Below are 27,686 nucleotides of genomic sequence, written 5' to 3' on the forward strand. Positions count from 1 at the left end.
TGAGTCACGGTACTGTACCATTTTACTTGATATTAGAACGAGAACGGGAGGTGCAGTGCGCACGCACAAGGAAACAAATTACGGGAGGGGGAAGAAAGGAGAAGGAGTTTATGTATTTGCAGCGCGAAATGAAACAAGTGCGATCATACCAGCACTAATGCAACGAATTCTATCAGAACTCCGTAGGTAAGGGTGCTTGGGCGAGAGTAGTACTAGCATGGGTTACCTCCTGCGAAGTCCTTATATTTCACCCATTTTCTTGTGAAGTCCTCGTGTTGCACCCATTTTTTTGCAGATGATTCTTTCGATGTTACCCGCGACTTGAATTATGGTCCTCAAGTTTATTCGCAAATGTGAGTCACGGCATCGTAGCATTTTACTTGATATTAGAAGGAGCACGGGAGGTGCAGTACGCACGCACAAGGAAACAAATGACAGGAGGGGGAAGAAAGGAGAAGGAGTTTATGTATTTGCAGCGCAGAATTAAACGGGTGCGATCACACCAGCACAAATGCAACGGATCCCATCAGAACTCCGCAGTTAAGTGTGCTTTGGCGAAAGTAGTATAATGATGGGTTACCTCCTAGGAAGTTCTCGTGTTGCACCCATTTTCTTTTTTTCAGATGTGTCGTTCGACGTTACGCGCGACTTTAATTATGGTCCGCATATTTATTCGCAAATGTGAGTCACGGCGCCGTGGCATTTTACTTGATATTTGAACGAGAACGAGAGGTGCAGTGCGCACGCACAAGGAAACAAATGATGGGAGGGGGAAGAAAGGAGAAGGAGTTTATGTATTTGCAGCGCGAAATTAAACTGGTGCGATCATACCAGCACTAATGCAACGGATTCTATCAGAATTCCGCAGTTAAGTGTGTTTGGGCGAGAGTAGTACTAGCATGGGTTACCTCCTGCAAAGTCCTTATATTTCACCTATTTTCTTGTGAAGTCCTCGTGTTGCACCCATTTTTTTGTAGATGATTCTTTTGACGTTACGCGCGACTTGAATTATGGTCCTCAGGTTTATTCGCAAATGTGAGTCACGGCGCTGTAGCTATTTACTTGATATTAGAACGAGAACGGGAGGTGCAGTGCGCACGCACAAGGAAACAAATGACGGGAGGGGGAAGAAAGGGGAATGAATTTATGTATTTGCAGCGCGAAATTAAACAGGTGCGATCATACCAGCACTAATGCACCGGATCCCATCAGAACTCCGCAGTGAAGTGTGCTTGGGCGAGATTAGTACTCGGATGGGTGACCTCCTTGGAAGTCCTCGTGTCGGACTAATTTCTTTTCAGACAGGTCGTTCGACGTTACGCGCGTCTGGAACTAGGGTCCGCTGGTTTATACGCAAATGTGAGTCAAGAAGCAGGGGCATTTTAATCGATATTAGAACGAGAATGAGAGGTCAAGTGTGAACGCACAAGGAAACAAATGACGGGAGGGGGAAGAAATGAGAAGGAGTGTATGTATTTGCAGCACGAAATTAAACAGCTGCGATCATACCAGCACTAAATCTCCGGATCCCATCAGAACTCTGCAGTTAAGTGTACTTTGGCGAGAGTAGTACTCGGATGGGTCGCCACCTGGGAAGCCCTCGTGTTGTACCTATTTTTTTTTCGGATGGGTTGTTCGATGTTACGCGCGAATGGAATTATAAATCGCTGGTTCATTTGCAAAGGTGAGTCACGGTGCCGGGGCATATTACTTGATATTAGAACGAGAAAGAGAGATGCAGAGGGCACGCACAAGGAAACAAATGACGGGAGGGGGGTTGGAAGGAGAAAGAGTGTATGTATTTGCAGTGCAGAATGAAACATGAGGGCTCATACCAGCACTAATGCAACAGATTCTATCAGAACTCCGCAGTTAAGGGTGCTTGGGCGAGAAAAAGTACTCGGATGGGTGACCTCTTGCGAAGTCCTTATATTTCACCCATTTTCTTGGGTGGTCCTCGTGTTGCACCCATCGTTTTGCAGATGATTCTTTCAACGTTACACGCGACTTGAATTTTGGTCCTCAGGTTTATTCGCAAATGTGAGTCACGGTACTGTACCATTTTACTTGATATTAGAACGAGAACGGGAGGTGCAGTGCGCACGCACAAGGAAACAAATTACGGGAGGGGGAAGAAAGGAGAAGGAGTTTATGTATTTGCAGCGCGAAATGAAACAAGTGCGATCATACCAGCACTAATGCAACGAATTCTATCAGAACTCCGTAGGTAAGGGTGCTTGGGCGAGAGTAGTACTAGCATGGGTTACCTCCTGCGAAGTCCTTATATTTCACCCATTTTCTTGTGAAGTCCTCGTGTTGCACCCATTTTTTTGCAGATGATTCTTTCGATGTTACCCGCGACTTGAATTATGGTCCTCAGGTTTATTCGCAAATGTGAGTCACGGCACTGTTGCATTTTACTTGATATTAGAACGAGAACGGGAGGTGCAGTGCGCACGCACAAGGAATCAAATGACGGGAGGGGGAAGAAAGGGGAATGAGTTTATGTATTTGCAGCGCAAAATTAAACAGGTGCGATCATACCAGCACTAATGCACCAGATCCCATCAGAACTCCGTAGTTAAGTGTGCTTTGGCGAGAGTAGTACTCGGATGGTTGACCTCCTGGGAAGTCCTCGTGTCGCACTAATTTTTTTTCTCAGACGGGTCATTCGACGTTACACGCGACTGGAACTAGGGTCCACTGGTTTATACGCAAATGTGAGTCAAGAAGCAGGGGCATTTTAATCGATATTAGAACGAGAATGAGAGGTGAAGTGTGAAGGCACAAGGAAACAAATGACGGGAGGGGGAAGAAAGGAGAAGGAGTGTATGTATTTGCTGCGTGAAATTAAACATGTGCGATCATACCAACACTAAAGCTACGAAACCCATCAGAACTCCGCAGTTAAGTGTGCTTGGGCGAGAGTAGTTCTCGGATGGGTGACCACTTGGGAAGTCCTCGTGTTGCACCCATTTTCTTTTTTTCAGATGTGCCGTTCGACGTTACGCGCGACTTTAATTATGGTCCGCAGATTTATTCGCAAATGTGAGTCACGGCGCCGTGGCATTTTACTTGATATTTAAATGAGAACGAGAGGTGCAGTGCGCACGCACAAGGAAACAAATGACGGGAGGGGGAAGAAAGGAGAAGGAGTTTATGTATTTGCAGCGCAAAATAATAGGTGCGATCATACCAGCACTAATGCATTGGATTCCATCAGAACTCTGTAGTTAAGTGTGCTTGGACGAGAGTAGTACTCGGATGGGTGACCTCTTGGGAAGTCCTCGTGTCGCACCAATTTTTTTTCAGACGGGTCGTTCGACGTTACGCGCCACTGGAACTACGGTCCACTGGTTTATACGCAAATGTGAGTCAAGAAGCAGGGGCATTTTAATCTATATTAGAACGAGAAAGAGAGATGCAGAGTGCACGCACAAGGAAACAAATGACGGGAGGGGGGATGGAGGGAGAAAAAGTGTATGTATTTTCAGCACGAAATGAAACAGGTGCGATCATACCAGTACTAATGCATCGGATTCTATCAGAACTCCGTAAGTAAGGTGCTTGGGCGAGAGTAGTACTAGCATGGGTTACCTCCTGCGAAGTCCTTATATTTCACCCATTTTCTTGTGAAGTCCTCGTGTTGCACCCATTTTTTTGCAGATGATTCTTTCGACGTTACTCGTGACTTGAATTATGGTCCTCAGGTTTATTCGCAAATGTGGGTCACGGCGTTGTAACATTTTACTTGATATTAGAACGATAACGGGAGGTGCAGTGCGCACGCACAAGGAAACAAATGACGGGAGGGGGAAGAAATGGGAATGAGTTTATGTATTTGCAGCGCGAAATTAAACAGGTGCGATCATACCAGCACTAATGCACCGGATCGCATCAGAACTCCGCAGTGAATTGTGCTTGGGCGAGATTAGTACTCGTATGGGTGACCTCCTGGGAAGTCCTTTTGTCACACCAATTTTTTTTCAGACGGGTCGTTCGACGTTACGCGCGTCTGGAACTAGGGTCCGCTGGTTTATACGCAAATGTGAGTCAAGAAGCAGGGGCATTTTAATCGATATTAGAACGAGAATGAGAGGTGAAGTGTGAACGCACAAGGAAACAAATGACGGGAGGGGGAAGAAAGGAGAAGGAGTGTATGTATTTGCAGCGCGAAATTAAACAGGTGCGATCATACAAGGATTAAAGTCTCGGATCCCATCAGAACTCCGCAGTTAGGTGTGCTTAGGCGAGAGTAGTACTCGGATGGGTGACCACCTGGGAAGCCCTCGTGTTGCACCTATTTTTTTTCGAATGGGTTGTTCGACGTTAGGCACGAATGGAATTATAAACCGCTGGTTCATTTGCAAAGGTGAGTCACGGTGCCGGGGCATATTACTTGATATTAGAACGAGAAAGAGAGATGCAGAGTGCACGCACAAGGAAACAAATGACGGGAGGGAGAAGAAGGGAGAAGGAGTTTATGTATTTGCAGCGCGAAATTAATCAGGTGCGATCATACACGCACTAATGCAACAGTTCCCATCATAACTCCGCAGTTAAGTGTGCTTGGGCGAGAGTAGTACTCGGATGGGTGACCACTTGGGAAGTCCTCGTGTTGCACCCATTTTTTTGCAGATGATTCTTTCAACGTTACGTGCGACTTGAATTATGGTCCTCAGGTTTATTCGCAAATGTGAGTCACAGCGCTGTAGCATTTTACTTGATATTAGAACGAGAACGGGAGGTGCAGTGCGCACGCACAAGGAAACAAATGACGGGAGGGGGAAGAAAGGGGAATGAGTTTATGTATTTGCAGCGCAAAATTAAACAGGTGCGATCATACCAGCACTAATGCACCAGATCCCATCAGAACTCCGCAGTGAAGTGTGCTTGGGCGAGAGCAGTACTCGGATGTGTGACCTCTTGGGAAGTCCTCGTATCGCAACAATTTTTTTTCAGAGGGGTCATTCGACGTTACGCGCGACTGGAACTATGGTCCGCTGGTTTATACGCAAATGTGAGTCAAGAATCAGGGGCATTTTAATCGATATTAGAACGAGAAGGAGAGGTGCAGTGTGAACGCACAAGGAAACAAATGATGGGAGGGGGGTAGGGAAGAAGGAGTGTATGTATTTTCAGCACGAAATTAAACAGGTGCGGTCACACCAGCACAAATGCACCGGATCCCATCAGAACTCCGTAGTTAAGTGTGCTTTGGCGAAAGTAGTACAATAATGGGTTACCTCCTGGGAAGTTCTCGTGTTGCACCCATTTTCTTTTTTTCAGATGTGCCGTTCGACGTTACGCGCGACTTTAATTGTGGTCCGTAGATTTATTCGCAAATGTGAGTCACGGCGCCGTGGCTTTTTACTTGATATTTGAACGAGAACGTGAGGTGCATTGCGCACGCACAAGGAAGCAAATGACGGGAGGGGGAAGAAAGGAGAAGGAGTTTATGTATTTGCAGCGCGAAATTAAACAGGTGCGATCATACTAGCACTAATGCACCGAATCCCATTAGAACTCTGCAGTTAAGTGTGCTTGGGCGAGAGTAATACCCGGATGGGTGACCTCCTAGGAAGTCCTCGTGTCGTACTAATTTTTTTTTTCAGACCGGTCGTTGGACTTTATGCGCGACTGCAACTAGGGTCCAGTGGTTTATACGCAAATGTGAGTCAAGAAGCAGGGGCATTTTAATCTATATTAGAACGAGAAAGAGAGATGCAGAGTGCACGCACAAGGAAACAAATGACGGGAGGGGGAGGGAAGGAGAAAGAGTGTATGTATTTTCAGCACGAAATGAAACAGGTGCGATCATACCAGCACTAATGCATCAGATTCTATCAGAACTCCATAGGTAAGGGTGCTTGGGCGAGAGTAGTACTAGGATGGGTTACCTCCTGCGAAGTCCTTATATTTCACCCATTTTCTTGTAAAGTCCTCGTGTTGCACCCATTTTTTTGCAGATGATTCTTTCGACGTTACACGCGACTTGAATTATGGTCCTCAGGTTTATTCGTAAATGTGAGCCACGACACCGTAGTATTTTACTTGATATTAGAACGAGCACGGGAGGTGCAGTGCGCACGCACAAGGAAACAAATGACGGGAGGGGGGATGGGAGGAGAAAGAGTGTATGTATTTGCAGTGCAGAATGAAACATGAGGGATCATACCAGCACTAATGCAACGGATTCTATCAGAACTCCGCAGTTAAGGGTGCTTGGGCGAGAAAAGTACTTGGATGGGTGACCTCCTGCGAAGTCCTTATATTTCACCCATTTTCTTGGGAGGTTCTCGTGTAGCACCCATCTTTTGCAGATGATTCTTTCGACGTTACGCGCGACTTGATTTATGGTCCGCAGGTTTATTCGCAAATGTGAGTCACGGTGCCGTGGCATTTTACTTGATATTAGAACGAGTACGGGAGGTGCAGTGCGCACGCACAAGGAAACAAATGACGGGAGGAGGAAGAAAAGAGAAGGAGTGTATGTATTTGAAGCGCAAAATTAAACAAGTGGCATCATACCAGCACTAATGCACTTGATCCCATCAGACATCTGCAGTTAAGTGTGCTTGGGCGAGAGTAGTACTCGGATGGGTGACCTCTTGGGAAGTCCTTGTATCGCAACAATTTTTTTTCAGATGGGTCGTTCGACGTTACGCGCGACTGGAACTATGGTCCGCTGGTTTATACGCAAATGTGAGTCAAGAATCAGGGGCATTTTAATCGATATTAGAACGAGAAGGAGAGGTGCAGTGTGAACGCACAAGGGAACAAATGATGGGAGGGGGGTAGGGAAGAAGGAGTGTATGTATTTTAAGCACGAAATTAAACAGGTGCGGTCACACCAGCACAAATGCACCGGATCCCATCAGAACTCCGCAGTTAAGTGTGCTTTGGCGAAAGTAGTACATTAATGGGTTACCTCTTGGGAAGTTCTCGTGTTGCACCCATTTTCTTTTTTTCAGATGTGCCGTTCGACGTTACGCTCGACTTTAATTATGATCCGCAGATTTATTCGTAAATGTGAGTCACGGCACCGTGGCATTTTACTTGATATTTGAACGAGAACGTGAGGTGCATTGCGCACGCACAAGGAAACAAATGACGGGAGGAGGAAGAAATGAGAAGGAGTTTATGTATTTGCAGCGCAAAATTAGACAGGTGCCATCATACTAGCACTAATGCACCGTATCCCATTAGAACTCCGCAGTTAAGTGTGCTTGGGCGAGAGTAATACTCGGATGGGTGACCTCCTCGGAAGTCCTCGTGTCGCACTAATTTTTTTTTCAGACCGGTCGTTCGACGTTATGTGCGACTGCAACTAGGGTCCACTGGTTTATACGCAAATGTGAGTCAAGAAGCAGGGGCATTTTAATCGATATTAGAACGAGAAAGAGAGATGCAGAGTGCACGCACAAGGAAACAAATGACGGGAGGGGGGATGGAGGGAGAAAAAGTGTACGTATTTGTAGCGCAGAATGAAACATGAGCAATCATACCAGCACCAATGCAACGGATTCTATCAGAACTCCGCAAGTTAAGGGTGCTTGGGCGAGAGTAGCACTAGGATTGGTGACTTCCTGCGAAGTCCTTATATTTCACCCATTTTCTTAGGAAGTCCTCGTGTTGCACCCATTTTTTTGCAGATGATTTTTTCGACGATATGCGCGACTTGAATTATGGTCCTCAGGTTTATTTGCAAATGTGAGTCACGACACCGTAGCATTTTACTTGATATTAGAACGAGAACGGGAGGTGCAGTGCGCACGCACAAGGAAACAAATGACGGGAGGGGGAAGAAAGGAGAAGGAGTTTATGTATTTGCAGCGCGGAATTAAACGGATGGGATCATACCAGCGCTAATGCACCGGATCCCATTAGAACTCCGCAGTTAACTGTGCTTGGGCGAGAGTAGTACTCGGATGGGTGACCTCCTGAGAAGTCCTCGTGTCGCACCAATTTTTTTTCAGACGGGTCGTTCGACGTTACGCGCGACTGGAACTAGGGTCCGCTGGTTTATACGCAAATATGAGTCAAAAAGCAGGGCATTTTAATCAATATTAGAACTAGAAGGAGAGGTACAGTGTGAAGGCACAAGGAAACAATTGATGGGAGGGGAGGGAAGGAGAAGGAGTGTATGTATTTTCAGCACGAAATGAAACAGGTGCAATCATACCAGCACTAATGCAACGGATTCTATCAGAACTCCGTAGGTAAGGGTGCTTGGGCGAGAGTAGTACTAGCATGGGTAACCTCCTGCGAAATCCTTATATTTCACCCATTTTCTTGTGAAGTCCTCATGTCGCACCAATTTTTTTTCAGACGGGTCGTTCGACGTTACGCGCGTCTGGAACTAGGGTCCACTGGTTTATATGCAAATGTGAGTCAAGAAGCAGGGGCATTTTAATCGATATTAGAACGAGAACGAGATGTGAAGTGTGAACGCACAAGAAAACAAAGGACGGGAAGGGGAAGAAAGAAGAAGGAGTGTATGTATTTGCAGCACAAACTTAAACAGGTGCGATCATACCAGCACTAAAGCTCCGGATCCCATCAGAACTCCGCAGTTAAGTGTGCTTGGGCGAGAGTAGTACTCGGATGGGTGACCACCTGGGAAGCCCTCGTGTTGCACCTATATATTTTCGGATGGGTTGTTCGACGTTACGCGCGAATGGAATTATAAACCGCTGGTACAATTGCAAAGGTGAGTCACGGTGCCGGGGCATATTACTTGAAATTAGAACGAGAAAGAGAGATGCAGAGTGCACGCACAAGGAAACAAATGACGGGAGGGGGGATGGAAGGAGACAGAGTGTATGTATTTACAGTGCAGAATGATACATGAGGGATCATACCAGCACTAATGCAACGGATTCTATCAGAACTCCGCAGTTAAGGGTGCTTGGGCGAGAAAAGTACTCGGATTGGTGACCTCCTGCGAAGTCCTTATATTTCACCCATTTTCTTGGGAGGTCCTCGTGTTGCACCCATCTTTTTGCAGATGATTCTTTCGACGTTACGCGCGACTTGATTTATGGTCCGCAGGTTTATTTGCAAATGTGAGTCACGGCGCCGTGGCATTTTACTTGATATTAGAACGAGAACGGGAGGTGCAGTGCACACACAAAAGGAAACAAATGACGGGAGGAGGAAGAAAAGAGAAGGAGTGTATGTATTTGAAGCGCAAAATTAAACAAGTGGCATCATACCAGCACTAATGCACTCGATCCCATCAGAACTCTGCAGTTAAGTGTGCTTGGGCGAGAGTAGTACTCGGATACGTGACCTCTTGGGAAGTCCTCGTATCGCAACAATTTTTTTTCAGATGTGTCGTTCGACGTTACGCGCTACTGGAACTATGGTCTGCTGGTTTATACGCAAATGTGAGTCAAGAATCAGGGGCATTTTAATCGATATTAGAACGAGAAGGAGAGGTGCAGTGTGAACGCACAAGGAAACAAATGATGGGAGGGGGGAGGGAAGAAGCAGTGTATGTATTTTCAGCACGAAATTAAACAGGTGCGGTCACACCAGCACAAAAGCACCGGATCCCATCATAACTCCGCAGTTAAGTGTGCTTTGGCGAAAGTAGTTCAATGATGGGTTACCTCATGGGAAGTTCTCATGTTGCACCCATTTTTTTTTTCTGACGTGCCGTTCGACGTTACGCGCGACTTTAATTATGGTCCGCAGATTTATTCGCAAATGTGAGTCACGGCGCCGTGGCATTTTACTTGATATTTGAACGAGAACGAGAGGTGCAGTGCGCACGCACAAGGAAACAAATGACGGGAGGGGGAAGAAAGGATAAGGAGTTTATGTATTTGCAGCGCGAAATTAAACAGGTGCGATCATACCATCACTAATGCACCGGATCCCATCAGAACTCCGCAGTTAAGTGTGCTTGGGCGAAAGTAGTACTCGGATGGGTGACCACTTGGGAAGCCCTCGTGTTGCACCTATTTTTTTTCGGATGGGTTGTTCGACGTTACGCGCGAATGGAATTATAAACCGCTGGTTCATTTGCAAAGGTGAGTCACGGTGCCGGGGCATATTACTTGATATTAGAACGAGAAAGAGAGATGCAGAGTGCACGCACAAGAAAACAAATGACGGGCGGGGGGATGGGAGGAGAAAGAGTGTATGTATTTGCAGTGCAGAATGAAACATGAGGGATCATACCAGCACTAATGCAACGGATTCTATCAGAACTCCGCAGTTAAGGGTGCTTGGGCGAGAAAAGTACTCGGATGGGTGACCTCCTGCGAAGTCCATATATTTCACCCATTTTCTAGGGAGGTCCTCGTGTTGCACCCATTTTTTTGCAGATGATTCTTTCGACGTTACGCGCGACTTGAATTATGGTCCTTAGGTTTATTCGCAAATGTGAGTCACGGCGCTGTAGCATTTTACTTGATATTAGAACAAGAACGGGAGGTGCAGTGCGCACGCACAAGGAAACAAATGACGGGAGGGGGAAGAAAGGGGAATGAGTTTATGTATTTGCAGCGCAAAATTAAATAGGTGTGATCATACCAGCACTAATGCACCGGATCCCATTAGAACTCCGCAGTGAAGTGTGCTTGGGCGAGATTAGTACTCGGATGGGTGAACTCCTGGAAAGTCCTCGTGTCGCACTAATTTTTTTTTTCACACGGGTCGTTCGACGTTACGCGCGACTGGAACTAGGGTCCACTGGTTTATACGCAATTGTGAGTCAAGAAGCAGGGGCATTTTAATCGATATTAGAACAAGAATGAGAGATGCAGAGTGCACGCACAAGGAAACAAATGACGGGAGGGGGGATGGAGGGAGAAAAAGTGTATGTATTTGCAGCGCAGAATGAAAGATGAGCAATCATAGCAGCACCAATGCAACGGATTCTATCAGAACTCTGCAAGTTAAGGGTTCTTGGGCGAGAGTAGCACTAGGATGGGTGACCTCCTGCGAAGTCCTTATATTTCACGCATTTTCTTAGGAAGTCCTCGTGTTGCACCCATTTTTTTGAAGATGATTCTTTCGACGATACGCGCGACTTGAATTATGGTCCTCAGGTTTTTTCGCAAATGTGAGTCACGGCACCGTAGTATTTTACTTGATATAAGAACGAGCACGGGAGGTACAGTGTGCACGCACAAGGAAACAAATGATGGGAGGGGGAAGAAAGGAGAAGGAGTTTATGTATTTGCAGCGCGAAATTAAACGGGTGCGATCATACCAGCACTAATGCACCGGATCCCATCAGAACTCCGCAGTTAAGTATGCTTGGGCGAGAGTAGTACTCGGATGGGTGACCTCCTGGGAAGTCCTCGTGTCGCACCAATTTTTTTTCAGACGGGTCATTCGACGTTACGCGCGATTGGAATTGGGGTCCGCTGGTTTATACGCAAATGTGAGTCAAGAAGCAAGGGCATTTTAATCGATATTAGAACGAGAAAGAGAGGTGCAGTGTGAACGCACAAGGAAACAATTGATGGGAGGGGGAGGGAAGGAGAAGGAGTGTATGTATTTTCAGCATGAAATGAAACAAGTGCGATCATACCAGCACTAATGCAGCGGATTCTATCAGAACTCTGTAGGTAAGGGTGCTTCGGCGAGAGTAGTACTAGCATGGGTTACCTCCTGCGAAGTCCTTATATTTCAGTCATTTTCTTGTGAAGTCCTCGTGTTGCATCCATTTTTTTGCAGATGATTCTTTCGACGTTACGCGCTACTTGAATTATGGTCCTCAGGTTTATTCGCAAATGTGAGTCACGGCACCGTAGTATTTTACTTGATATTAGAACGAGCACGGGAGGTGCAGTGCGCACGCACAAGGAAACAAATGACGGGAGGGGGAAGAAAGGAGAAGGCGTTTATCTATTTGCAGCACGAAATTAAACGGGTGCGATCATACCAGCACTATTGCACTGGATCCCATCAGAACTCCGCAGTTAATTGTGCTTGGGCGAGAGTAGTACTCGGATGGGTGACCTCCTGGGAAGTCCTTGTGTCGCACAAATTTTTTTTCAGACGGGTCATTCGACATTACGCGCGACTGGAACTATGGTCCGCTGGTTTATACGCAAATGTGGGTCAAGAATCTGGGGTATTTTAATCGATATTAGAATGAGAAGGAGAGGTGCAGTGTGAACGCACAAGGAAACAAATGATGGGAGGGGGGGAGGGAAGAAGAAGTGTATGTATTTTCAGCATGAAATTAAACAGGTGCGGTCATACCAGCACTAATCCATCGGATTCTATCTGAACTCCGTAGGTAAGGGTGCTTGGGCGAGAGTAGCACTAGGATGGGTGACCTCCTGCGAAGTCCTTATATTTCACCCATTTTCTTAGGAAGTCCTCGTGTTGCACCCATTTTTTTGCAGATGATTCTTTCGACGTTACATGCGACTTGAATTATGGTCCTCAGGTTTATTCGCAAATGTGAGTCACGGCACTGTAGCATTTTACTTGATATTAGAACTAGAACGGGAGCTGCAGTGCGCACGCACAAGGAAACAAATGACGAGAGGGGGACGAAAGGGGAATGAGTTTATGTATTTACAGCGGGAAATTAAACAGGTGTAATCATTCTAGCAGTAATGCACCGGATCCCATCAGAACTCCGCAGTTAAGTGTGCTTGGGCGAGAGTAGTACTCGGATGGGTGACCTCTTGGGAAGTTCTCGTGTCGAACCAATTTTTTTTCAGACGGGTCGTTCGACGTTACGCGCGACTGGAACTAGGGTCCGCTGGTTTATACGCAAATGTGAGTCAAGAAGCAGGGGCATTTTAATCGATATTAGAGCGAGAATGATAGGTGAAGTGTGAACGCACGAGGAACCAAATGACCGGAGGGGGAAGAAAGGAGAAGGAGTGTATGTATTTGCAGCGCGAAATTAAACAGGTGCGATCAAACCAGCACTAAAGCCCCGGATCCCATCAGAATTCCGCACTTAAGTGTGCTTGGGCGAGAGTAGTACTCGGATGGGTGACAACTTGGGAAGCCCTCGTGTTGCACCTATTTTTTTCGGATGGGTTGTTCAACGTTACGCGCGAATGGAATTATAAACTGCTGGTTCATTTGCAAAGGTAAGTCACGGTGCTGGGGCATATTACTTGATATTAGAATGAGAAAGAGAGATGCAGAGTGCACGCACAAGGAAACAAATGACGGGAGGGGGGATGGGAGGAGAAAGAGTGTATGTATTTGCAGTGCAGAATGAAACATGAGGGATCATACCAGCACTAATGCAACGGATTCTATCAGAACTCCGCAGTTAAGGGTGCTTGGGCGAGAAAAGTACTCAGATGGGTGACCTCCAGCGAAGTCCTTATATTTCACCCATTTTCTTGGGAGGTCCTCGTGTTGCACCCATCTTTTTGCAGATGATTCTTTCGACGTTACGCGCGACTTGATTTATGGTCCGCAGGTTTATTCACAAATGTGAGTCACGGCGCCGTGGCATTTTACTTGATATTAGAACGAGAACGGGAGGTGCAGTGCGCACGCACAAGGAAACAAATGACAGGAGGGTGAAGAAAGGGGAATTAGTTTATGTATTTGCAGCGTGAAATTAAACAGGTGCGATCACACCAGCACTAATGCACCGGATCCCATCAGAACTCCGCAGTTATGTGTGCTTGGGCGAGATTAGTACTCGGATGGGTGACCTCCTGGGAAGTCCTCGTGTCGCACCAATTTTTTTCAGACGGGTCGTTCGACGTTGCGCGCGTCTGGAACTAAGGTCCGCTGGTTTATACGCAAATGTGAGTCAAGAAGCAGGGGCATTTTAATCGATATTAGAACGAGAATGAGAGGTGAAGTGTGAACGCACAAGGAAACAAATGACGGGAGGGGGAAGAAAGGAGAAGGAGTGTATGTATTTACAGTGCGAAATTAAACAGGTGCGATCATACCAGCACTAAAGCTCCGGATCCCATCAGAACTCCACAGTTAAGTGTCCTTTGGTGAGAGTAGTACTCGGATGGGTGACCACTTTGGAAGCCCTCGTGTTGCACCTATTTTTTTCAGATGGGTTGTTCGACGTTACGCGTGAATGGAATTATAAACCGCTGGTTCATTTGCAAAGGTGAGTCACGTTGCCGAGGTATATTACTAGATATTAGAACGAGAAAGAGAGATGCAGAGTTCACGCACAAGGAAATAAATGACGGGAGGGGGAAGAAAGGAGAAGGAGTTTATGTATTTGCAGCGCAAAATTAAACAGGTGCGATCATACCAGCACTAATGCACCGGATCCCATCAGAACTCCGCAGTCAAGTGTGCTTGTGCGAGAGTAGTACTCGGATGGGTGTCCTCCTGGGAAGTTCTCGTGTCGCAAAAATTTTTTTCCAGACGGGTCATTCGACGTTACGCGCAACTGGAACTTTGGTCCACTTGTTTATACGCAAATGTGAGTAAAGAAGCAGGGACATATTAATCGATATTAGAATGAGAAAAAGAGGTGCAGTGTGAACGCACAAGGAAACAAACGATGGGAGGGGGGAGGGAAGGAGAAGGAGTGTATGTATTTTCAGCACGAAATTAAAGAGATGCTATCACACCAGCACAAATGCGTCGGATCCCATCAGAACTCTGCAGTTAAGTTTGCTTTGGCGAAAGTAGTACAAGGATGGGTTACCTCCTGGGAAGTTCTCGTGTTGCACCTTTTTTTTTTTTTTAGATGTGCCATTCGACGTTACGCGCGACTTTAATTATAGTCCGCAGATTTATTCGAAAATGTGAGTCACTGCGCCGTGGCATTTTACTTGATATTTATACGAGAACGAGATGTGCAGTGCACACGCACAAGGAAACAAATGACGGGAAGGAGAAAAAAGGAGAAGGAGTGTACGTATTTGCAGCGCGAAATTAAATAGGTGCCATCATACCAGCACTAATGCACCGTATCCCATCGGAACTTAGCAGTTAAGTGTGCTTGGGCGGGAGTAGTGCTCGGATTGGTGACCTCCTGGGAAGTCCTCGTGTTGCACCCATTTTTTTTCGGATGGATCGTTCGATGTTACACGCGAATGCAATTATAAACCGCTGGTTCATTCGCAAAGGTGAGTCACGATGCCATGGTATTTTACTTGATATTAGAACAAGAATGAGAGATGCAGAGTGCACGCACAAGGAAACAAATGACGGGAGAGGGGATGGAGGGAGAAAGAGTGTATGTATTTGCAGCGCAGAATGAAACATGAGCGATCATACAAGCACCAATGCAACAGATTCTATCAGAACTCCGCAAGTTAAGGATGCTTGGGCGAGAGTAGCACTAGGATGGGTGACCTCATGCGAAGTCCTTATATTTCACCTATTTTCTTAGGAAGTCCTCGTGTTGCACCCATTTTTTTACAGATGATTCTTTCGACGTTACGCACGACTTGAATTATGGTCCTCAGGTTTATTCGTAAATGTGAGTCACGGCACCTTAGCATTTTACTTGATATTAGAACGAGCACAGGAGGTGCAGTGCGCACCACATGGAAACAAATGACGGGAGCGGGAAGAAAGTATAAGGAATTTATGTATTTGCAGTGCCAATTAAACGGGTGCGATCATACCAGCACTAATGCACCGGATCCCATCAGAACTCCACAGTTAAGTGTGCTTGGGCGAGAGTAGTACTCGGATGGGTGACCTCATGGGAAGTCCTCGTGTGGCACCAATTTTTTTTCAGACGGGTCGTTCGACATTACGCTCGACTGGAAGTAGGGTCCGCTGGTTTATACGCAAATGTGAGTGAAGAATCCGGGGCATTTTAATCGATATTAGAACGAGAAGAAGAGGTGCAGTATGAACGCACAAGGAAACAATTGATGGGAGGGGGAGGGAAGGAGAAGGAGTGTATGTATTTTCAGCACGAAATGAAACAGGTGCGATCATACCAGCACTAAAGCAACGGATTCTATCAGAACTCCGTAGGTAAGGGTGCTTTGGCGAGAGTAGTACTAGCATGGGTTACCACCTGCGAAGTCCTTATATTTCACCCATTTTCTTGTGAAGTCCTCGTGTTGCACCCATTTTTTTGCAAATGATTCTTTCGACGTTACGCGCAACTTGAATTATGGTCCTCAGGTTTATTCGCAAATGTGAGTCACGGTGCCGTGACATTTTACTTGATATTAGAACGAGAACGGGAGGTGCAGTGCGCACGCACAAGGAAACAAATGACGGGAGCGGGAAGAAAGGGGAATGAGTTTATGTATTTGCAGCGCGAAATTAAATAGGTGCGATCATACCAGCACTAATGCACCGGATCCCATCAGAACTCCGCAGTTATGTGTGCTTGGGCGAGATTAGTACTCGGATGGGTGACCTCCTGGGAAGTACTTGTGTCGCACCAATTTTTTTTCAGACGGGTCGTTGGACGTTACGCACGTCTGGAATTAGGGTCCGCTGGTTTATACGCAAATGTGAGTCAAGAAGCAGGGGCATTTTAATCGATATTAGAACGAGAATGAGAGGTGAAGTGTGAACGAACAAGGAAACAAATGACGGGAAGGGGAAGAAAGGAGAAGGAGTGTACGTATTTGCAGCGCGAAATTAAATAGGTGCCATCATACCAGCACTAATGCACCGTATCCCATCGGAACTTAGCAGTTAAGTGTGCTTGGGCGGGAGTAGTGCTCGGATTGGTGACCTCCTGGGAAGTCCTCGTGTTGCACCCATTTTTTTTCGGATGGATCGTTCGACGTTACGCGCGAATGCAATTATAAACCGCTGGTTCATTCGCAAAGGTGAGTCACGATGCCAGGGTATTTTACTTGATATTAGAACAAGAAGGAGAGATGCAGAGTGCACGCACAAGGAAACAAATGACGGGAGAGGGGATGGAGGGAGAAAGAGTGTATGTATTTGCAGCGTAGAATGAAACATGAGCGATCATACAAGCACCAATGCAACGGATTCTATCAGAACTCTGCAAGTTAAGGGTGCTTGGGCGAGAGTAGCACTAGGATGGGTGACCTCATGCGAAGTCCTTATATTTCACCTATTTTCTTAGGAAGTCCTCGTGTTGCACCCATTTTTTTGCAGATGATTCTTTCGACGTTATGCTCGACTTGAATTATGGTCCTCAGGTTTATTCGCAAATGTGAGTCACGGCACCTTAACATTTTACTTGATATTAGAACGAGCACGGGAGGTGCAGTGCGCACCCACAAGGAAACAAATGGCGGGAGGGGGAAGAAAGGAGAAGGAGTATATGTATTTGCAGTGCAAAATTAAACGGGTGCGATCATACCAGCATTAATGCACCGGATCCCATCAGAACTGCGCAGTTAAGTGTGCTTGGGCGAGAGTAGTACTCGGATGGGTGACCTCCTGAGAAGTCCTCGTGTCGCACTAATTTATTTTCAGACGGGTCGTTCGACGTTACGCGCGACTGGAACTAGGGTCCGCTGGTTTATACGCAAATGTGAGTCAAGAAGCAGGGGCATTTTAATCGATATTAGAACGAGAATGAGAGATGCAGAGTGCACGCACAAGGAAACAAATGACGGGAGGGGGGATGGAGGGAGAAAAAGTATATGTATTTGCAGCCCAGAATGAAACATGAGCTATCATACCAGCACCAATGCAACGGATTCTATCAGAACTCCGCAAGTTAAGGGTGCTTGGGCGAGAGTAGCACTAGGATGGGTGACCTCCTGCGAAGTCCTTATATTTCACCCATTTTCTTAGGAAGTACTCGTGTTGCACCCATTTTTTTGCAAATGATTCTTTCAACGATACGCGCGACTTGAATTATGGTCCTCAAGTTTATTCGCAAATGTGAGTCACGGCACCGTAGCATTTTACTTGATATTAGAACGAGCACGGGAGGTGCAGTGCGCACGCACAAGGAAACAAATGGTGGGAGGGGGAAGAAAGGAGAAGGAGTATATGTATTTGCAGTGCAAAATTAAACGGGTGCGATCATACCAGCATTAATGCACCGGATCCCATCAGAACTGCGCAGTTAAGTGTGCTTGGGCGAGAGTAGTACTCGGATGGGTGACCTCCTGAGAAGTCCTCGTGTCGCACTAATTTATTTTCAAACGGGTCGTTCGACGTTTCGCGCGACTGGAACTAGGGTCCGCTGGTTTATACGCAAATGTGAGTCAAGAAGCAGGGGCATTTTAATCGATATTAGAACGAGAATGAGAGATGCAGAGTGCACGCACAAGGAAACAAATGACGCGAGGGGGGATGGAGGGAGAAAAAGTGTATGTATTTGCAGCGCAGAATGAAACATGAGCAATCATACCAGCACCAATGCAACGGATTCTATCAGAACTCCGCAAGTTAAGGGTGCTTGGGCGAGAGTAGCAATAGGATGGGTGACCTCCTGCGAAGTCCTTATATTTCACCCATTTTCTTAGGAAGTCCTCGTGTTGCACCCATTTTTTTGCAGATGATTCTTTTGACGATACGCGCGACTTGAATTATGGTCCTCAGGTTTATTCGCAAATGTGAGTCACGGCGCTGTAGCATTTTACTTGATATTAGAACGAGAACGGGAGGTGCAGTGCGCACGCACAAGGAAACAAATGACGGGAGGGGGAAGAAAGGGGAATGAGTTTATGTATTTGCAGCCCGAAATTAAACAGGTGCGATCATACCAGCACTAATGCAGCGGATCCCATCATAACTCCGCAGTGAAGTGTGCTTGGGCGAGATTAGTACTCGGATGGGTGACCTCCTGGGAAGTCCTCGTGTCACACCAATTTTTTTTCAGACAGGTCGTTCGACGTTACGCGCGGCTGGAACTAGGGTCCGCTGGTTTATACGCAAATGTGAGTCAAGAAGCAGGGGCATTTTAATCGATATTAGAACGAGAATGAGAGGTGAAGTGTGAACGCACAAGGAAACAAATGACGGGAGGGGGAAGAAAGGAGAAGGAGTGTATGTATTTGTAGCGCGAAATTAAACAGGTTCGATCTTTCCAACACTAAAGCTTCGGATCCCATCAGAACTCCGCAGTTAGGTGTGCTTGGGCGAGAGTAGTACTCGGATGGGTGACCACTTGGGAAGCCCTCGTCTTGCACCTATTTTTTTCGGATGGGTTGTTCGACGTTAGGCGCGATTGGAATTATAAACCACTGGTTCATTTGCAAAGGTGAGTCACGGTGCCGGGGCATATTACTTGATATTAGAACGAGAAAGAGAGATGCAGAGTGCACACAAAAGGAAACAAATGAAGGGAGGGGGAAGAAAGGAGAAGGAGTTTATGTATTTGTAGTGCGAAATTAATCAGGTGCGATCATACCAGCACTAATGCAACAGATCCCATCATAACTCCGCAGTTAAGTGTGCTTGGGCGAGAGTAGTACTCGGATGGGTGGCCACTTGGGAAGTCCTCGTGTTGCACCCATTTTTTTGCAGATGATTCTTTCAACGTTACGTGCGACTTGAATTTTGGTCCTCAGGTTTATTTGCAAATGTGAGTCACAGCGGTGTAGCATTTTACTTGATATTAGAACGAGAACGGGAGGAGCAGTGCGCACGCACAAGGAAACAAATGACGGGAGGGGGAAGAAAGGGGAATGAGTTTATGTATTTGCAGCGCAAAATTAAACAGATGCGATCATAGCAGCACTAATGCAACGGATTCTATCAGAACTCCGTAGGTAAGGGTGCTTGGGCGAGAGTAGTACTAGCATGGGTTACCTCCTGCGAAGTCCTTATATTTCACCCATTTTCTTGTGAAGTCCTCGTGTAACACCCACTTTTTTGCAGATGATTCTTTCGACGTTACGCGCGACTTGAATTATGGTCCTCAGGTTTATTCGCAAATGTGAGTCACGGCGCTGTAGCATTTTACTTGATATTAGAACGAGAACGGGAGCTGCTGTGCGCACGCACAAGAAAACAAATGACGGGAGGGGGAGGGAAGGAGAAAGAGTGTATGTATTTTCACCACGAAATGAAACAGGTGCGATCATACCAGCACTAATGCATCGGATTCTATCAGAACTCCGTAGGTAATGGTGCTTGGGCGACAGTAGTACTAGCATGGGATACCTCCTGCGAAGTTCTTATATTTCACCCATTTTATTGTGAAGTCCTCGTGTTGCACCCATTTTTTTGCAGATTATTCTTTCGACGTTACGCGCGACTTGAATTATGGTCCTCAGGTTTATTCGCAAATGTGAGTCACGGCACCGTAGTATTTTACTTGATATTAGAACGAGCACGGGAGGTGCAGTGCGCACGCACAAGGAAAGAAATGACGGGATGGGGAAGAAAGGAGAAGGAGTTTATGTATTTGCAGCGCGGAATTAAACGGGTGCGATCATACCAGCACTAATGCACTGGATCCCATCAGAACTCTGCAGTTAAGTGTGCTTGGGCGAGAGTAGTACTCGGATGGGTGATCTCCTGGGAAGCCTCGTGTTGCACCTATTTTTTTTCGGATGGGTTGTTCGACGTTACGCGCGAATGGAATTATAAACCGCTGGTTCATTTGCAAAGGTGAGTCACGGTGCCGGGGCATATTACTTGATATTAGAACGAGAAAGAGAGATGCAGAGCGCACGCACAAGGAAACATATGACGGGAGGGGGAAGAAAGGAGAAAGAGTGTATGTATTTGAAGCGCGAAATTAAACAGGTGCGATCATACCAGCACTAAAGCTTCGGATCCCATCAGAACTCCGCAGTTAAGTGTGCTCTGACGAGAGTAGTACTCGGATGTGTGACCACCTGGGAAGCCCCCGTGTTGCACCTATTTTTTTTCGGATGGGTTGTTCGATGTTACGCGCGAATGGAATTATAAACCGTTGGTTCATTTGCAAAGGTGAGTCACGGTGCCGGGGCATATTACTTGATATTAGAACGAGAAAGAGAGATACAGAGCGCACGCACAAGGAAACATATGACGGGAGGGGGAAGAAAGGAGAAAGAGTTTATGTATTTGCAGTGCAAAATTAAACGTGTGCGATCATACCAGCACTAATGCACCGGATCCCATCAGAACTCTGCAGTTAAGTGTGCTTGGGCAAGAGTAGTACTCGGATGGGTGACCTCTTGGGAAGTCCTCGTGTCGCACCAATTTTTTTTCAGACGGGTCGTTTGACGTTACGCGCAACTGGAACTAGGGTCTGCTGGTTTATACGCAAATGTGAGTCAAGAAACAGGGGCATTTTAATCGATATTAGAACGAGAAGGAGAGGTGCAGTGTGAACGCACAAGGAAACAATTGATGGGAGGGGGAGGGAAGGAGAAGGAGTGTATGTATTTTGAGCACGAAATGAAACAGGTGCGATCATACCAGCACTAATGCAACGGATTCTATCAGAACTCCGTAGGTAAGGGTGCTTGGGCGAGAGTAGTACTAGCATGGGTTACCTCCTGCGAAGTCCTTATATTTCACCCATTTTCTTGTGAAGTCCTCGTGTTGCACCCATTTTTTTGCAGATGATTCTTTCGACGTTACGCGCGACTTGAATTATGGTCCTCAAGTTTATTCGCAAATGTGAGTCACGACGCTGTAGAATTTTACTTGATATTAGAACGAGAATGGGAGGTGCAGTGCGCACGCACAAGGAAACAAATGACGGGAGGGGAAGAAAGGGGAATGAGCTTATGTATTTGCAGCGCAAAATTAAATAGATGCGATCATACCAGCACTAATGCACCGGATCCCATCAGAACTCCGCAGTTATATGTGCTCGGGCGAGATTGGTGCTCGGATGGGTGACCTCCTACGAAGTCCTTATATTTCACCCATTTTCTTGGGAGGTCCTCATGTTGCACCCATCTTTTTGCAGATGATTCTTTCGACGTTACGCGCGACTTGATTTATGGTCCGCAGGTTTATTGGCAAATGTGAGTCATGGCACCGTGGCATTTTACTTGATATTAGAACGAGTACGGGAGGTGCAGTGCGCACCCACAAGGAAACAAATGACGGGATGAGGAAGAAAAGAGAAGGAGTGTATATATTTGAAGCGCAAAATTAAACAAATGGCATCATACCAGCACTAATGCACTGGATCCCATCAGAACTCTGCAGTTAAGTGTGCTTGGTCGAGAGTAATACTCGGATGGGTGACCTCTTTGAAAGTCCTCGTATCGCAACAATTTTTTTTCAGATGTGTCGTTCGACGTTACGCACGACTGGAACTATGGTCTGCTGGTTTATACGCAAATGTGAGTCAAGAATCAGGGGCATTTTAATCGATATTAGAACGAGAAGGAGAGTTGCAGTGTGAACGCACAAGGAAACAAATGATGGGAGGGAGGGAGGGAAGGAGTGTATGTATTTTCAGCACGAAATTAAACAGGTGCGGTCACACCAGCACAAATGCATCGGATCCCATCAGAACTCCGCAGTTAAGTGTGCTTTGGCGAAAGTAGTACAAAGATGGGTTACCTCCTGGGAAGTTCTCGTGTCGCACCCATTTTCTTTTTTTCAGATGTGCCGTTCGACGTTACGCGCGACTTTAATTATGGTTCGCATATTTATTCGCAAATGTGAGTCACGTCGTCGTGGCATTTTACTTGATATTTGAACAAGAACGAGAGGTGCAGTGCGCACGCACAAGGAAACAAATAACGGGAGGGGGAAGAAAGGAGAAGGAGTTTATGTATTTGCAGCGCGAAATTAAACAGGTGCGATCATACCAGCACTAATACACCGGATCCCATCAGAACTTCGCAGTTAAGTGTGCTTGGGCGAGAATAGTACTCGGATGGGTGACCTCTTGGGAAGTCCTCGTGTTGCATTAATTTTTTTTTCAGACGGGTCGTTCGACGTTACGCGCGACTGGAACTAGGGTCCACTGGTTTGTACGCAAATGTGAGACAAGAAGCAGGGGCATTTTAATCGATATTAGAACGAGAAGGAGAGATGCAGAGTGCACGCACAAGGAAACAAATGACGGGAGGGGAATGGAGGGAGGAAAAGTGTATGTATTTGCAGCGCAGAATGAAATATGAGCAATCATACCAGCACCAATGCAACAGATTCTATCAGAACTCCGCAAGTTAAGGGTGCTTGGGCGAGAGTAGCACTAGGATGGGTGACCTCCTGCGAAGTCCTTATATTTCACCCATTTTCTTAGGAAGTCCTCGTGTTGCACTCATTTTTTTGCAGATGATTCTTTCGACGATACGCGCGACTTGAATTATGGTCCTCAGGTTTATTCGCAAATGTGAGTCACGGCACCGAGGACTTCCCAAGAGGACTTCCCAAGAGGTCACCCATCCGAGTACTTTTCTCGCCCAAGCACCCTTAACTGCAGAGTTCTGATAGAATCCGTTGCATTAGTGCTGGTATGATCCCTCATGTTTCATTCTGCACTACAAATACATACACTCTTTCTACTCCTATCCCTCCTCCCGTCATTTGTTTCCTTGTGCGTGCACTCTGCATCTCTCTTTCTCGTTCTAATATCAAGTAATATGCCCCGGCAGCGTGACTCACCTTTGCAAATGAACCAGCGGTTTATAATTCCATTCGCGCGTAACGTCGAACAACCCATATGAAAAAAAATTGGTGCAACACGAGGGCTTCCCAAGTGGTCACCCATCCGAGTACTACTCCCGCCCAAGCACACTTAACTACGGAGTTCTGATGGGATCCAGTGCATTAGTGCTGGTATGATAGCACCCGTTTAATTCCCCGCTGCAAATACATAAATTCCTTCTCTTTTCTTCCCCCTCCCGTCATTTGTTTCCTTGTGCGTGCACACTGCACCTCCCGTTCTCGTTCTAATATCAAGTAAAATGTCATGGCACCGTGACTCACATTTGCGAATAAACCTGAGGACCATAATTCAAGTCGCGCGTAACGTCGAAAGAATCATTTGCAAAAAAATAGGTGCAACACGAGGACTTCACAAGAAAATGGGTGAAATATAAGGACTTCGCAGGAGGTAACCCATGCTAGTACTACTCTCGCCAAAGCACCCTTACCTACGGAGTTCTGATAGAATCCGTTGCATTAGTGTTGGTATGATCGCACCTGTTTCATTTCGTGCTGAAAATACATACACTCCTTCTCCATCCCTCCCCCTCCCATCAATTGTTTCCTTGTGCGTTCACACTGCACCTCTCCTTCTCGTTCTAATATCGATTAAAATTCCCCTGCTTCTTGACTCACATTTGCGTATAAACCAGCGGACTCTATTTCCAGTCGAACGACCTATCTGAAAGAAAATTGTTGCGATACAAGGACTTACCAAGAGGTCACCCATCCGAGTACTACTCTCGCCCAAGCACACTTAACTACAGAGTTCTGATGGGATACGGTGCATTTGTGCTGGTGTGACTGCACCTGTTTAATTTCGTGCTAAAAATACAAACACTCCTTCTTCCCTCCCCCCCTCCCATCATTTGTTTCCTTGTGCGTTCACACTGAACCTCTCCTTCTCGTTCTAATATCGATTAAAATGCCCCGGATTCTTCACTCACATTTGCGTATAAACCAGCGGACCATAGTTCCAGTCGCGCGTAACGTCGAACGACCCATCTGAAAAAAAATTGTTGCGATACGAGGACTTCCCAAGAGGTCATCCATCCGAGTACTACTCTCGACCAAGCACACTTAACTGCAGAGTTCTGATGGGATCAGTGCATTAGTGCTAGTATGATGCCACTTGTTTAATTTTGCGCTCCAAATACATACACTCATTCTCTTTTCTTCCTCCTCCCGTCATTTGTTTCCTTGTGCGTGCGCACTGCACCTCCCGTACTCGTTCTAATATCAAGTAAAATGCCACGGCGCTGTGACTCACATTTGCGAATAAACCTGCGGACCATAAATCATGTCGCGCGTAACGTCGAAAGAATCATCTGCAAAAAGATGGGTGCAACACGAGGACCTCCCGAGAAAATGGGTGAAATATAAGGACTTCGCAGGAGGTAACCCATCCGAGTACTACTCTCGCCCAAGCACACTTAACTGCAGAGTTCTGATGGGATCCGGGGCTTTAGTGCTGGTATGATCGCACCTGTTTAATTTCGCGCTGCAAATACATACACTCATTCTCCTTTCTTCCCCCTCCCATCAATTGTTTCCTTGTGCGTTCACACTGCACCTCTCATTCTCGTTCTAATATCGATTAAAATGCCCCTGCTTCTTGACTCACATTTGCGTATAAACCAGCGGACCTTAGTTCCAGTCGCGCGTAACGTCGAACGACCCGTCTGAAAAAAAATTGTTGCGACATGAGAACTTCCCAGGAGGTAACCCATCATTGTACTACTTTCGCCAAAGCACACTTAACTGCGGAGTTCTGATGGGATCCGGTGCATTTGTGCTGGTGTGACCGCACCTGTTTAATTTCGTGCTGAAAATACATACACTCCTTCTTCCCTCCCCCTCCCATCAATTGTTTACTTGTGCGTTCACACTGCACCTCTTCTTCTCGTTATAATATCGATTAAAATGCTCCTGCTTCTTGACTCACATTTGCGTATAAACCAGTGGACCCTAGTTCCAGTCGCGCGTAACGTCGATCGACCCGTCTGAAAAAAAAAATTAGAACGACACGAGGACTACCCAGGAGGTCTCCAATCCGAGTACTACTCTCGCCCAAACACACTTAACTGCGGAGTTCTGATGGGATCCGGTGCATTAGTGCTGGTATGATCGCACCTGTTTAATTTCGCGCTGCAAATACATAAACTCTTTCTCCTTTCTTACCCCTCCCGTTATTTGTTTCCTTGTGCGTGCGCACTGCACCTCTCGTTCTCGTTCAAATATCAAGTAAAATGCCACGGTGCCGTGAGTCACATTTGCGAATAAATCTGCGGACCATAATTAAAGTCGTGCGTAACGTCGAATGGCACATCTGAAAAAAAAAATGGGTGCAACACGAGAACTTCCCTTGAGGTAATCCATCATTGTACTACTTTCGCCAAAGCACACTTAACTGTGGAGTTCTGATGGGATCCGGTGCATTTGTGCTGGTGTGACCGCACCTGTTTAATTTTGTGCTGAAAATACATACACTCCTTCTTCCCTCCCCCCCTCCCATCATTTGTTTCCTTGTGCGTTCACACTGCACCTCTCATTCTCGTTCTTATATCGATTAAAATGCCCCAGATTCTTGACTCACATTTGCGTATAAACAAGCGGACCATAGTTCCAGTCGCGCGTAACGTCGAACGACCCATCTGAAAAAATTGTTGCTATACGAGGACTTCCCAATAGGTCACCCATCCGAGTACTACCATCGCCCAAGCACACTTAACTGCGGAGTTCTGATGGGATCCGGAGCTTTACTGCTGGTATGATCGCACCTGTTTAATTTCGCACTGCCAATACATACACTCCTTCTCCTTTCTTCCCCCTCTCGTCATTTGTTTCCTTGTGCGTTCACACTTCACCTCTCATTCTCGTTCTAATATCGATTAAAATGCCCCTGCTTCTTGACTCACATTTGCGTATAAACCAGCGGACCCTAGTTCCAGCCGCGCGTAACTTCGAACGACCCGTCTGAAAAAAAATTGGTGCGATACGAGGACTTCCCAGGAGATCACCCATCCGAGTACTACTCTCGCCCAAGCACAATTAACTGCGGAGTTCTGATGGGATCCGGTGCATTAGTGCTGGTATGATCACACCCGTTTAATTTTGCCCTGCAAATACATAAACTCCTTCTCCTTTCTTCCCCCTCCCGTCATTTGTTTCCTTGTGCGTGCGCACTGCACCTCCCGTGCTCGTTCTAATATCAAGTAAAATGTTACGGTTCCGTGACTCACATTTGCGAATAAACCTGAGGACCATAATTCAAGTTGCGCGTAACGTCGAAAGAATCATCTGTAAAAAAATGGGTGCAACACGAGGACTTCCTAAGAAAATAGGTGAAATATAAGGACTTCGCATGAGGTCACCCATCCTAGTGCTACTCTCGCCCAAGCACCCTTAACTTGCGGAGTTCTGATAGAATCCGTTGCATTGGTGCTGGTATGATCGCTCATGTTTCATTCTGCGCTGCAAATACATACACTCTTTCTCCCTCCATCCCTTCTCCCATTATTTGTTTCCTTATGCGTGCACTCTGCATCTCTCCTTCTCGTTCTAATATCAAGTAAAATGCCCTAGCATCGTGACTCACCTTTGCGAATGAACCAGCGGTTTATAATTGCATTCGCGCGTAACGTCGAACGACCCATTCGAAAAAAAATGGGTGCAACACGAGGACTTCCCAAGAGGTCACCAATCCGAGTACTACTCCCGCCCAAGCACACTTAACTGCTGAGTTATGATGGGATACGGTGCATTAGTGCTGGTATGATGGCACCTATTTAATTTCGCGCTGCAAATACGTACACTCCTTCTCCTTTCTTCCCCTTTCTGTCATTTGTTTCCTTGTGCGTGTGCACTACACCTCTCGTTCTCGTATAAATATCAAGTAAAATGCCACGGCGCAGTGACTCACATTTTCGAATAAATCTGCGGACTATAATTAAAGTTGCGTGTAACGTCGAATGGCACATCTGAAAAAAAAAATGGGTGCAACACGAGAACTTCCCAGAAGGTAGCCCATCCTTGTACTACTTTCGCCAAAGCACACTTAACTGCAGAGTTCTGATCGGATCCGGTGTATTTATGCTGGTGTGATAGCACCTTTTTAATTTCGTGATGAAAATACAAACACTCCTTCTCCTTCCCTCCCCCCTCCCATCATTTGTTTCCTTGTGCGTTCACACTGCACCTCTTTTTCTCGTTCTAATATCGATTAATATGCCCCA

At 46.4% G+C, this 27,686-nt stretch overlaps 4 non-coding genes and 48 pseudogenes across 4 annotated transcripts; 42 read left to right on the top strand and 10 right to left on the bottom strand.

The window, feature by feature from the left end:
* The first annotated feature begins 489 nt into the window (after positions 1-489).
* Positions 490-608, top strand: LOC148245748 (5S ribosomal RNA; annotated as a pseudogene).
* Positions 609-1,171: 563 nt separating this feature from the next.
* Positions 1,172-1,290, top strand: LOC148245749 (5S ribosomal RNA; annotated as a pseudogene).
* A 205-nt stretch (positions 1,291-1,495) lies between these two features.
* Positions 1,496-1,614, top strand: LOC148245750 (5S ribosomal RNA; annotated as a pseudogene).
* Positions 1,615-2,530: 916 nt separating this feature from the next.
* On the top strand, positions 2,531-2,649 carry LOC148245751 (5S ribosomal RNA; annotated as a pseudogene).
* Positions 2,650-2,856: 207 nt separating this feature from the next.
* On the top strand, positions 2,857-2,975 carry LOC148245752 (5S ribosomal RNA; annotated as a pseudogene).
* A 207-nt stretch (positions 2,976-3,182) lies between these two features.
* Positions 3,183-3,301, top strand: LOC148245753 (5S ribosomal RNA; annotated as a pseudogene).
* A 559-nt stretch (positions 3,302-3,860) lies between these two features.
* On the top strand, positions 3,861-3,979 carry LOC148245754 (5S ribosomal RNA; annotated as a pseudogene).
* Positions 3,980-4,184: 205 nt separating this feature from the next.
* On the top strand, positions 4,185-4,303 carry LOC148245755 (5S ribosomal RNA; annotated as a pseudogene).
* Positions 4,304-4,508: 205 nt separating this feature from the next.
* On the top strand, positions 4,509-4,627 carry LOC148245756 (5S ribosomal RNA; annotated as a pseudogene).
* Positions 4,628-4,832: 205 nt separating this feature from the next.
* LOC148245757 (5S ribosomal RNA) lies at positions 4,833-4,951 on the top strand (annotated as a pseudogene).
* Positions 4,952-5,155: 204 nt separating this feature from the next.
* On the top strand, positions 5,156-5,274 carry LOC148245758 (5S ribosomal RNA; annotated as a pseudogene).
* A 209-nt stretch (positions 5,275-5,483) lies between these two features.
* LOC148245759 (5S ribosomal RNA) lies at positions 5,484-5,602 on the top strand (annotated as a pseudogene).
* A 916-nt stretch (positions 5,603-6,518) lies between these two features.
* LOC148245760 (5S ribosomal RNA) lies at positions 6,519-6,636 on the top strand (annotated as a pseudogene).
* A 204-nt stretch (positions 6,637-6,840) lies between these two features.
* LOC148245761 (5S ribosomal RNA) lies at positions 6,841-6,959 on the top strand (annotated as a pseudogene).
* A 209-nt stretch (positions 6,960-7,168) lies between these two features.
* On the top strand, positions 7,169-7,287 carry LOC148245762 (5S ribosomal RNA; annotated as a pseudogene).
* A 562-nt stretch (positions 7,288-7,849) lies between these two features.
* Positions 7,850-7,968, top strand: LOC148245763 (5S ribosomal RNA; annotated as a pseudogene).
* A 557-nt stretch (positions 7,969-8,525) lies between these two features.
* Positions 8,526-8,644, top strand: LOC148245764 (5S ribosomal RNA). Its single transcript, XR_015814342.1, has one exon. It is a non-coding gene; the product is annotated as a 5S ribosomal RNA (ribosomal RNA).
* A 1,208-nt stretch (positions 8,645-9,852) lies between these two features.
* On the top strand, positions 9,853-9,971 carry LOC148245765 (5S ribosomal RNA). Its single transcript, XR_015815381.1, has one exon. It is a non-coding gene; the product is annotated as a 5S ribosomal RNA (ribosomal RNA).
* A 560-nt stretch (positions 9,972-10,531) lies between these two features.
* On the top strand, positions 10,532-10,650 carry LOC148245766 (5S ribosomal RNA; annotated as a pseudogene).
* A 563-nt stretch (positions 10,651-11,213) lies between these two features.
* LOC148245767 (5S ribosomal RNA) lies at positions 11,214-11,332 on the top strand. The gene has a single exon (XR_015814441.1). It is a non-coding gene; the product is annotated as a 5S ribosomal RNA (ribosomal RNA).
* Positions 11,333-11,891: 559 nt separating this feature from the next.
* LOC148245768 (5S ribosomal RNA) lies at positions 11,892-12,010 on the top strand (annotated as a pseudogene).
* Positions 12,011-12,214: 204 nt separating this feature from the next.
* LOC148245769 (5S ribosomal RNA) lies at positions 12,215-12,333 on the top strand (annotated as a pseudogene).
* A 235-nt stretch (positions 12,334-12,568) lies between these two features.
* On the top strand, positions 12,569-12,687 carry LOC148245770 (5S ribosomal RNA; annotated as a pseudogene).
* Positions 12,688-12,892: 205 nt separating this feature from the next.
* Positions 12,893-13,011, top strand: LOC148245771 (5S ribosomal RNA; annotated as a pseudogene).
* A 559-nt stretch (positions 13,012-13,570) lies between these two features.
* On the top strand, positions 13,571-13,689 carry LOC148245772 (5S ribosomal RNA; annotated as a pseudogene).
* Positions 13,690-13,893: 204 nt separating this feature from the next.
* LOC148245773 (5S ribosomal RNA) lies at positions 13,894-14,012 on the top strand (annotated as a pseudogene).
* A 204-nt stretch (positions 14,013-14,216) lies between these two features.
* LOC148245774 (5S ribosomal RNA) lies at positions 14,217-14,335 on the top strand (annotated as a pseudogene).
* A 206-nt stretch (positions 14,336-14,541) lies between these two features.
* On the top strand, positions 14,542-14,660 carry LOC148245775 (5S ribosomal RNA; annotated as a pseudogene).
* A 208-nt stretch (positions 14,661-14,868) lies between these two features.
* LOC148245776 (5S ribosomal RNA) lies at positions 14,869-14,987 on the top strand (annotated as a pseudogene).
* A 559-nt stretch (positions 14,988-15,546) lies between these two features.
* Positions 15,547-15,665, top strand: LOC148245777 (5S ribosomal RNA; annotated as a pseudogene).
* Positions 15,666-16,224: 559 nt separating this feature from the next.
* On the top strand, positions 16,225-16,343 carry LOC148245778 (5S ribosomal RNA; annotated as a pseudogene).
* A 205-nt stretch (positions 16,344-16,548) lies between these two features.
* On the top strand, positions 16,549-16,667 carry LOC148245779 (5S ribosomal RNA; annotated as a pseudogene).
* Positions 16,668-17,228: 561 nt separating this feature from the next.
* LOC148245780 (5S ribosomal RNA) lies at positions 17,229-17,347 on the top strand (annotated as a pseudogene).
* A 561-nt stretch (positions 17,348-17,908) lies between these two features.
* On the top strand, positions 17,909-18,027 carry LOC148245781 (5S ribosomal RNA; annotated as a pseudogene).
* A 561-nt stretch (positions 18,028-18,588) lies between these two features.
* On the top strand, positions 18,589-18,707 carry LOC148245782 (5S ribosomal RNA; annotated as a pseudogene).
* A 205-nt stretch (positions 18,708-18,912) lies between these two features.
* On the top strand, positions 18,913-19,031 carry LOC148245783 (5S ribosomal RNA; annotated as a pseudogene).
* A 204-nt stretch (positions 19,032-19,235) lies between these two features.
* On the top strand, positions 19,236-19,354 carry LOC148245784 (5S ribosomal RNA; annotated as a pseudogene).
* Positions 19,355-20,267: 913 nt separating this feature from the next.
* LOC148245785 (5S ribosomal RNA) lies at positions 20,268-20,385 on the top strand (annotated as a pseudogene).
* Positions 20,386-20,590: 205 nt separating this feature from the next.
* Positions 20,591-20,709, top strand: LOC148245786 (5S ribosomal RNA; annotated as a pseudogene).
* Positions 20,710-20,914: 205 nt separating this feature from the next.
* Positions 20,915-21,033, top strand: LOC148245787 (5S ribosomal RNA; annotated as a pseudogene).
* A 1,232-nt stretch (positions 21,034-22,265) lies between these two features.
* LOC148245788 (5S ribosomal RNA) lies at positions 22,266-22,384 on the top strand (annotated as a pseudogene).
* Positions 22,385-22,593: 209 nt separating this feature from the next.
* LOC148245789 (5S ribosomal RNA) lies at positions 22,594-22,712 on the top strand (annotated as a pseudogene).
* Positions 22,713-23,478: 766 nt separating this feature from the next.
* Positions 23,479-23,597, bottom strand: LOC148245790 (5S ribosomal RNA; annotated as a pseudogene).
* A 547-nt stretch (positions 23,598-24,144) lies between these two features.
* Positions 24,145-24,263, bottom strand: LOC148245791 (5S ribosomal RNA; annotated as a pseudogene).
* A 557-nt stretch (positions 24,264-24,820) lies between these two features.
* On the bottom strand, positions 24,821-24,939 carry LOC148245792 (5S ribosomal RNA; annotated as a pseudogene).
* Positions 24,940-25,144: 205 nt separating this feature from the next.
* LOC148245793 (5S ribosomal RNA) lies at positions 25,145-25,263 on the bottom strand (annotated as a pseudogene).
* Positions 25,264-25,467: 204 nt separating this feature from the next.
* LOC148245794 (5S ribosomal RNA) lies at positions 25,468-25,586 on the bottom strand (annotated as a pseudogene).
* A 207-nt stretch (positions 25,587-25,793) lies between these two features.
* LOC148245795 (5S ribosomal RNA) lies at positions 25,794-25,912 on the bottom strand (annotated as a pseudogene).
* Positions 25,913-26,114: 202 nt separating this feature from the next.
* Positions 26,115-26,233, bottom strand: LOC148245796 (5S ribosomal RNA; annotated as a pseudogene).
* A 205-nt stretch (positions 26,234-26,438) lies between these two features.
* Positions 26,439-26,557, bottom strand: LOC148245797 (5S ribosomal RNA). Its single transcript, XR_015815390.1, has one exon. It is a non-coding gene; the product is annotated as a 5S ribosomal RNA (ribosomal RNA).
* Positions 26,558-27,118: 561 nt separating this feature from the next.
* LOC148245798 (5S ribosomal RNA) lies at positions 27,119-27,237 on the bottom strand (annotated as a pseudogene).
* Positions 27,238-27,444: 207 nt separating this feature from the next.
* LOC148245799 (5S ribosomal RNA) lies at positions 27,445-27,563 on the bottom strand (annotated as a pseudogene).
* Between the last annotated feature and the right edge of the window lie 123 nt (positions 27,564-27,686).

This window comes from Carica papaya, chromosome 8 (genome assembly GCF_054855325.1).
Source record: "Carica papaya isolate Zhongbai chromosome 8, ASM5485532v1, whole genome shotgun sequence".
Classification (NCBI taxonomy): domain Eukaryota; kingdom Viridiplantae; phylum Streptophyta; class Magnoliopsida; order Brassicales; family Caricaceae; genus Carica; species Carica papaya.